The sequence below is a fragment of the Manis pentadactyla genome, chromosome 3 (genome assembly GCF_030020395.1).
Source record: "Manis pentadactyla isolate mManPen7 chromosome 3, mManPen7.hap1, whole genome shotgun sequence".
In the NCBI taxonomy this organism is placed as follows: Eukaryota; Metazoa; Chordata; class Mammalia; order Pholidota; family Manidae; genus Manis; species Manis pentadactyla.
The window spans coordinates 22,027,131-22,036,354 of record NC_080021.1 but is presented as its reverse complement, the minus strand read 5'-3'; the positions used below and the strand labels follow the sequence as shown (position 1 = coordinate 22,036,354).

Sequence of the window (9,224 nt, the reverse complement as noted above, 5' to 3'; positions counted from 1 at the left end):
CACATAAGGACTATGAAGGGCATTGACCAGCATCCTTTACAAACCCAAATTCTGAAAAAATAGAGTCAAATGTCTTCTATGCAGAGATGACTTTAAAAAGTCATTACTGCTTTATCAGGACATAAGCTAATCAGAAAATGATGCTGCCTATGCACGGGTAATCACAATGCCAGTCAGGAGTGGGTAAGAGAATAAATATATTTATTTGGTGAGAAGGTCCGAAGACTTTATCCCTCCATAGAAGCCTCAATCTAGCAGTCATCAAGTATTTTCCAAGAGCCTTCCCTACACTGTGCTAAGCCTAGGTTGCAGCTTCAGAGACTTGAGTCAGGCAAAAGGAAGAATTTTAGGGGATTTAACTACTTGGGTTTATTACTGAGGCAGTCTTGGGTAGCCTGCCTGTTTCCCAGCTCTTATAATTTTTATAAGACTTTCTTTGGATGCTAAATCAGTGGTTTGCTAGCTAAATTCTGGAGAACTGTCATGGGATCCCACATTTCTACAAAGCATGTTTTAAGGGGTTCCACATGTATTTGGTTAAGATTTCACTTTTTGAAAGGAGAGTTTCTTTCCACTATTTAAAAAATGGGGATAAAAAGTGGTGCTTATGTATTCAACTGTGTCTTATGTGAAAGTCTGACATGTTGGAGCACGTCAAGGCTTGGCCTGCCCCAACAAGGCCAGTTCATTTGCGTGCAGACCTTGAAATCAAGCTTCTCCAGCAGCACGCCCTCTGCTAATTGCAGCAGCATCTGTTAAATAATGATGACCACTTACAAACACTTACCTGTGCAGGCCATGATCCTCCCATCACCACACAATCAAAACAAGATGCTGAGGCAAATAGGGAACGGCAGCCACTGGCTCTAACGTCCAATTCCAAAGTGTGTCTAAACTGAAACAAGCCTTATTATTCTAATGGCTGGCTTCCTACAAGTGACTCTGTCAAGCTATGCTTACAAAATAAATTCATACAAATATAACCCTAATGCCATGTTAGTTCTGTGTTTAGGAAAATTTGTTATTTATGCTATTTATTTGGGGAAAAAATACATAATGGTTAAAAATAAGTTTGAGATGCTGATTTAGATAAAGGCGGGTGGTAACTTCAAAAAAATCCCTTCCAATCTGATTATTTTATCACACCACTTGTTCCAACTATATCAGAGAAATGAAATTTTAATGCTGAAGATGTTCATGGTGTTATGTTGTCAAACGAACAAAAGAAGTTCAAAGGAGAATATATAGCAAGATATCTATCTATCTATATACATACACACACACACATATATGCATATACACTACACATTACATATGCTTAGCAAAGACTTTAAGTGTATAGGTCGATGTTATAAACTATACAAAGAACCATTTTAAATTATTTTTAGAAAGCAAAGCAAAGAAACATGACATTTTCTTGGTGTAGAGAGATGGGTCTAATTGGCATTACTCACAAATGCAGAAAGCAAATAAATATGTAAAATGAGCCTGGCATTTGCTAAGTCCACTCTGTGTATTCCTTCATTCACCCCTAGTAGGTTGCTTGGCCAAAAAGACACATGTATATAAGCAGTGAGTTCAGACAGCTCACTGGTCTTGTGCACTCCTAGACGTATAGGTAATTGGGTCTAGGTTCTAATTCTATCCTTCAAATGCTGTATATCCCTGCATTCTGGACCTACCTTAGCCCCACATTTTCTCATCATTAAATGAAGATAATCATGTCTACCCAGCAGGACTATTTATTGCAAAGAAAATTAAATATGCTATGGCCTTAGTGCTATGCCTAGCTAATTAATACTGCATGTCCAATAAATGACTGTTTCCTGCCACAGGTGCCTCCAGTCTAGTGAGGATGGCAGCAGACACATGAACAGATAAATTACGTGACAGCCCCATCATCACTGCCACAGAAGGTGGACAGTCTGTTTGGGGGATGCAAAGGTGGCATGCTTGATGGGGTTAGAGGCAGGAAATCTGAAACGCTTGCCTATGCACCATGAAGGAAAGCGATTATGTCAGGCTCTGCCAAGATCTTTTGGGCCCCTGAAGCTGGAAAGGTAACCCATGGAAAAACAGCATGTAGCAGAAGGCTTTGGAGATGGTCAGCCTTTCTGCTAAAGGTGCAGCCTGGGTGCCCTGCAAAGGCACCCATTTCAGGGGACATTAGACATGTGTGAGTACCATGGCCAGTCAGAGCTCTGGACATCCTGACAAGGTCTGGGCTTAGAGTGACAGCTCCAGGCCCAGGCCTGCCCACGTCAGTTAATTGTAGTTGGCATACATTTCCCCACTGGTGCTACAGAACGTGGCGTGCCATCATCTGTGTCACCTGTGAAGCAGGGATATGTGTCTCCTGCAGATCTCAGAACAAAGTTCTCTCCCCAGCAAGCTGAACTCCTCAACCCACACCACATTCCAGCTTTCAAACTCACAAAGCTATTTTCAGCAGCTGTTCCCTTCTAGGGAATGTGGAACAGGGAAGAGGTTTGAGTAATTTGATGGAAATGAAGCACTTGATTTTAAAGATACATCTGCAAATTAGCTCACAATATCTTGTATAATCACTAGCTCAGTATAAAGTGTGAGCTTTGAAAGACACTTTTTTTTTTTTTTTGGTGTTTTGTTGCTTTGACTAAAGAGTGAGCAGATAAGAAAGCTAAGGCCCACACACAGGGATAGTATCAGTTAGACAGGGAGAAAAGCAGGGGTGACAGAATTACACAGTCAAATGAAGAATACAGGTGGGAGCTAGAGATGGGGGTGGGGAGTGAAGCGAGGAGACTTGGGGGCCACTGAAGCCAATGGGACGAGGGGTCCGAGGCAGACAGTGAACAGTGCTGAAGCTGGCCGGGAGGTGGAGATGAAAGCAGGTGAGGAAAAGGAGGGAGAATACTGTGCCAGCTGCTAACGGGGTTCCAGGGCATGTCCCTCCAGCCACTTCTGACTTCCACTCCGGCTGTGGTGGACGGTTGCTTCAGAACCTTCTCCCCTTCAGGCTTCTCAGCAGCTCTGACTCAGAACTTCCTCCAAAGCTGCCAGAGCCATTCAGCCCAGTGTTGGGGGAACTGACGTGAGGCAGGGAAGCGAGAGGTGGGGTGAGGGAGCAGGAGGCGGGCGGAGGCACTGTGAATAATGCTCCAGCCCTCAAATCTTTGCAGGAGGGAGGGAGACAGTTATTCTAGGTGGATTCTGAACTATTCCTCAAAAGGTTGCAAATGAGATTTAGCCCCAGCTGCCCAACATGGCAACCAGCTCAGTATTTCAACATTATGCTCTTTAAGGGCTTTCCATTCTTCACGGTATCAACCTCTCTGCTTTCACTCCAGCTTCTTGAGATTGCCTCCCAAATAAACTACCTGCACCTTGTCTCAGACTCTGCTTTCAGGGGACCCCCCACTAAACGAGGATTGAAGGAAGGAGTTGATGGTGACAGCAGCGGCCACAACAGAGCATAGATGTTATGCCTGTGTGCTTCCTATGACACACAACACTAATCATAGTAACGTAAGACAGAATCTTAACACACCATCTAGCCCGTCTTCTTGCCTTAAGGCGGCTACTTCATTATCTCAGACAGGAGAGACATTCTTAAAAGCTACTATGTGAAAACCCCTCCAGATCATCACAAAAGTCTATGAAGCTAAGAATTATCATTATCACTAATAATGGATGAGGTCACTGGTACCAAAAGCCTGAGAAAAGTGGTCAATTACTGTTAACCTGTTATAAACCAGTCTGATGAATTTGATCGATGATCGTGTGGGATGTCCGCATGTGAGGTCAGCGGCCACTATACTGAATCTACAGCTCTCTCCTTTACACAGGGCTTCTGTTCATGCATTCATCAGGAACTCAAGTTCTCCTTGCTCACTGGGGAGGCATAAGCAAAACTATTTTGCACCGTTTTTTAAGGACTCTGTTTATTCACTTTAGAAAATATGTTTCTTAACTACATTTCTTAAAAAATCATTAGCTGTCACTTAAAAACTTGAATACTGTTTATCCTCAGATTATCCGTTCTCTAGTTTTTTAGATGTTCTTAAGAGTCACTGTTGACCACTGAGTGTAAATTTTATTGGATAAGGATTTGATCTGTTGCTCTGTAACAGAAAGGAACCTTATATTTCCATAGCAAAACTATGTGGTTGATAAAATCACCCTCTATGGATTAAACTCCTCTTTCAACATCTATGTAAAATAAGCAATTCCCAGAATTACTCAAATATCTAAATAACTTTATGAATGAATTTCAGATTACATGTAAGATGAGGGTGGACATTTGAAGCAATTCCTGTGTAATAATGGCAATAAGGAAAATCACTCTTCAACAGAAAGAAAACAGTTCCATCCGTTCCCCCCACCCCGCCCATGGTACATAAGGAAAAAAATAGGAGTTCTAAGAGGGAGAATTTCAGCCATTATCTGGACTGTTTGTGACGGAGCCACAGAATGAGGAAAGCCATTAAAGATCTGCAGCATAGACAGCGCATGAAGCTGGCTACAATCGGCACTGAACTTCCTTCCAGTAGTGTTTTGAAGAGGCAAGTCCTGGCAATGTGAAATAGTGGTGGTAATTAAACAGTCATAAGATCTGAAACTGGAATGCCGACAAGAAAGCGTCTGGGCATTGAGAGCACTAATAGTCTTATAGTCAATCTGCAGTGCTCCTCCTCAGCTTAAATAACGTTTCCAGAATTCTCAGTCAACGCTTTTCTCCCTTTCTTTTTGCATTACACTGCAGGAATTGTACGGAGCCTGCTGTGATCAAGAGATGAGAAGGCAGGAAGGGTCTCCTGGATAGGGGGCTGGAAAATGGGAGTGGAAGAGATCAGAAAATGCATCTCAGTAGAATTCCTTACGTGCTGATCAACACAGGAAATATTAATATGGGGTCTCTGACACATGGGGGCAAAGTGTGCCTCATCTTGTTATTTGTATTTGCCATAAATTAAAAAGCTCTATAAAGCTGCAAACATCCTCAGGGATGTGTGCCGAGAGCTAGGCTGAGGTAGCAACATGCTCATTTCTTCTCTTTGGTGCTGAAGGGATGTGTCTACACAGTGTAAAAAAAAAAACAGTCCAGACAAGGGGCTTGAGGGGCATGTATGCCGGGGTCAAGGTCTATAGCTGCCATTTACCTGGGGTGTGACTCTGGGAAAATTATGTTCCTTTTCTGCTGAATTTCAGGTTTGAAAAAATAATGGCAAAAACTGTAACTACTTCGTAGGGATGCTGTGAGCCTTAAATGTGACCATGTGCACCAAGGTGCTCATACAGCAGCCAGCACAGAGTATTACTCAATAAATACTGGCCACAGCTTTCAGAGATGAGGAAAACTACTGCCAGATTTTTTTCTCACAGTATGTAGAATATTGCAACAAAACCCAGGTTGAAGTAGAGCCAAAATACCATACAGGAAATTCATGTGACTGAGCAGAAGTTTTTACTATTTCACCATGTGCCCAGCACTGGGATGGGTGGTTTCCTAGGAGAATTCTCAGTTTACTGATCACTGGGCAAATAAATGGCTAACAAATTCTGTGTGAGTTTGCTTCCAAGCCTTGTGGTCTTTTAGCTACATCTCATAGCTTCCTACTGGAGCACAGAGGAACAAATAGAGATGTGAAGCCAGCTTCCTGGGCAAATCTTTTTAAGCTTTACTGTGGGATGGTATTACCATAGAAATATTCTTTCTCGCACCCCCTCCTTCTTATCTGTTCCCTTTGTGAATTAATTTGTTTAACAAAATATTTATTAACTCACCCATACATTGGGACACTTTAAAAATTTGTTTTTTTAGAAAACCCTATATCCCAAGCAAGTTACAGAATTGTACAAAATGTGCTGTGCATTGTGGAAAAAAAATACATAAATACAGAAGTACTTGTATTTGTGTAAAATATTTCTGGAACATTCTAGAAGAGATTCATATTTATGGTCATTCCTGGGAGGGGAACTGGATGAATGAGAGTGAGGGTTGGAGGTGAAATGCTTTGGTACTTGTTGAATTGTTTACTCCAAGCATGCATTAATTATTCAAAATTATTTTTAAAGTACTATTTTCCTATGTATCTATAATTATAATCATCATTGATTATAGTCAATAGATCCATGTTCTGCCTACGGGCTCCATCCTTATCATAATGAAAGCCCTGTCACTTTTGGAGCAGGTTGACAGAGCAGGACAGGGCCATGCCTAACTCATTGTCAACCTCATAAAATAACAGTGCTCCTGAAAAACATACCTCAAGTGAAATCCAGTGTTGTTGGATTAAGTCTTTCCACCTTCGTATTTTTAAGCAGAGGGTGTAGGTTAATGTTCTGGGACTCTGCAAACTATGGCTTCTGCCCCCACAGCCACTGAGCCAAGGACTTGTGGCATCAGGTCAGAGTGCAAACATGGAGTCTGTAAAATCAATGATCTCAACTCAACACCAAATAAATGCACTGCCAATTCCATCACAAACCCCATAGGGATGTCCCAAACATAAATTCCAGTTTTATAAATCTAAGTAAATGTTCAACCAAATTGAGAACCTACTATATACCAGGGATTGCTCTAATAAATTCTCTAAATCTGGGCAGTGAGCTTGTCAGAAAGGACTTCAAAGTGAACTTCATTTTGCAACAAACTGTTTGACAAACAATAATATTCTCCCCTTGTTATGTCTCTTCAATATGTTTTATACAGGCATACATACCTAGTACATACAGTGTATTGTGGTTAGAGCACTGGGCTGAGTCAGAATCTCAGGCCATCATAAACTGAATGACTCTAAGTAAGTTACTTAATACCTTTGCACTTCAATTTCTTCTGTAAAGTGGGATTAATGACATTGATCTTTCACACTGATTTAAGGATTTTAAATAGTATATATGTAGAGAAAGTGAGCTTAGCTTACCATGGGATAGCTTAATAAATAACAGCTAAGAAGAAAAAGTATAAGTGTTTTCAGTTAAATGAGTAAATTGCAATTATAAATCCAAGTCAAATTACACCCTATTTTAGTTTGCTCGAGGAAAAAAAAGAATGCTCAACTCATTTTTTTTTTCTGTTCACCAGTTAGAGTAAATAAACCACACAACTGCAATATTAAGGAACCATACAACAGTCCATAAAACGAGAGCAGCAACTCCTTTTCAGATCCAGAATGAAAGATGGTCAATGGCAGAACATTAGAAATGGATCGATAGGATCAATACCATCTCTCTGGGCCAGTTTATGAAATCCTGGGTGGACTGGGTTTGGAAAAGACAACTTCTCAGACTGCTTAATATTTCATTAGAGAAGGTTAGCTCCCTCACCGGGAGCCCCAGAATGTCAGCACAGGAAAGGACCTCGGTGGCATGCAGACGTCAGATTCATGTCACAGGGGACGAAACTGAAACCCATGAGATTTTCCTCACTCGTTTAGCAAGCAAGTACCAAACCCAGAACCAGAAGCTAACCCTGCATTTGCCAGCAGCAGAACTTTGCTCTCTATCTGTCAGCACCCCAGCTGTTACTAGACACCATGGGTTCAATTCCGGGTAATGATTATGACTTGTTAAATTTTTAACTTCCCCTAAAATGAACTTCAGCTGAAAACGTTCAGCACTCCCCAACGCTATATGATTTCTGCAAAGGCGACTGGTGTAATAATTTTATTTCATGAGGGGACTACATAAGAAGTGTTTCAAAATTGGAGTTTCCTTTGACAGCCATAGGAAGCAATTAGGCTCTTTTCAAGATGTTTATCTCTCCTTTAGGGTATGAAAATTAAAAGTTGAAAAGCTCAAAACCTTTGTAAAGAGTTTTACTACTGACACATTTAGTAGGATACTAAAAGTGTGTCTGTGCTTCAAAGCACTCATATGAGTTGTTGGTATACAAGCTATGTTTTTCACCTCTCCTTTATTTATCAAATAGCTTCCTACTTCTTGTATGTTAACTCTGCTCATTTCTGCAACCTTGAACCACTGAGAGGAAGACAGCTGTACAGTTTATGACTTTTTTTTTAAAAAGTCAGGACAAACCAAAAGCATGCTTGCTGTCTCTAGCAGAACTCATACCTTAAAGTAGATTTTTCCAGTTGCTCCTCACGTTTAACCAAAAAAGTAGAAACCTCACCCTGAGGATGTGGGTTCTGTCTGGGCTCTTGAGCATGACAAGTTTTTCTTTTGCTTTCAGAGCATTATGCCATTTACTTCAGTTCACAGTTGATCCTTTTCATTTTGAACAAAGGAATATCCTATGAATAGGGAGCACATAAAACATTTCTTTGAGACACTTGCAGGCTGCCAAACTGAAAGGGCATGGCAGCTTACCAACAGGCATAAATCAACTCTTTCTGCTCATGCTTCCAGGAGTTTCTCCTTCGGGGTAAAACACATCCGTTTCAAGGGGCAATTAGAACTGGAGCTATTAGACAATATCCAGAATGCTAGTCCACATGACAAATATCACAGAGGTGACAAAGAAAATCAAGTTTACCCTATAGGCCCTCACTGGGAGTAAAATTATATATACCTGCATTGTATTAGGTAGACAAATATCTCTGAGGAGTACTCACAGAGTGGTAAAAAAAAATACAGTAATTGATTTCAGAATCCCTGGGTGGTCCATGCCTTTCCTCTTCTTGGAGTGAGTCCTTGAACCTGAGGGATGACTTTGTATAGATAAGAAGGCCTATCCGTGTAAAAAGTCTGGCTGTGGTTTTAAATCGGAGGCTAGGAAGGTATCTGGAGCTGGCATTGGTGGTACATACTAGGCATCTGTATCATTTTTCACCCTAAAACATGGGTTCTGTGTGCAGCACACTGCTTGCAGAGTTGCAGGGCCCGGGCTCAGTGACTCTGGATCTCCAAGCCAATAGATCTGTTGTAAACTTCCACTGAGCCAACCAAATAACCCTTCTCCTTCTTCAACCCCCTTCGTGAGGATGCTGGCTGGGAATTCTAAGCTACTTGGTCTCTTCTGAAAGAAGGAATGGAGCATGGGTCTGTGTCTCTTGTAATGACAAATAATTAGCTCTAACTTACCAAATACAAACAATCATATGCTTTCCATTCTCTTCCAGCTCTAAGCTTTCAGAGCTTTCATTGACAAGACCCCTATGGGACGCAAGAATTTGGTGATACAATTTCACGATGCGCAGCACTGAGTAAGGCAAACTGTATTTAAACGTATTTGGATCCCGTGACCAGTAATCACAGTCGGTGCTGCCCTGAGGACTAGAAGA

General features: G+C 41.3%; 1 protein-coding gene across 1 annotated transcript in view; it reads right to left on the bottom strand.

The window, feature by feature from the left end:
• The window catches only part of SNTB1 (syntrophin beta 1), a 227,767-nt gene that overhangs the window by 152,554 nt on the left and 65,989 nt on the right, over window positions 1-9,224 (bottom strand). The window lies entirely within an intron of this gene.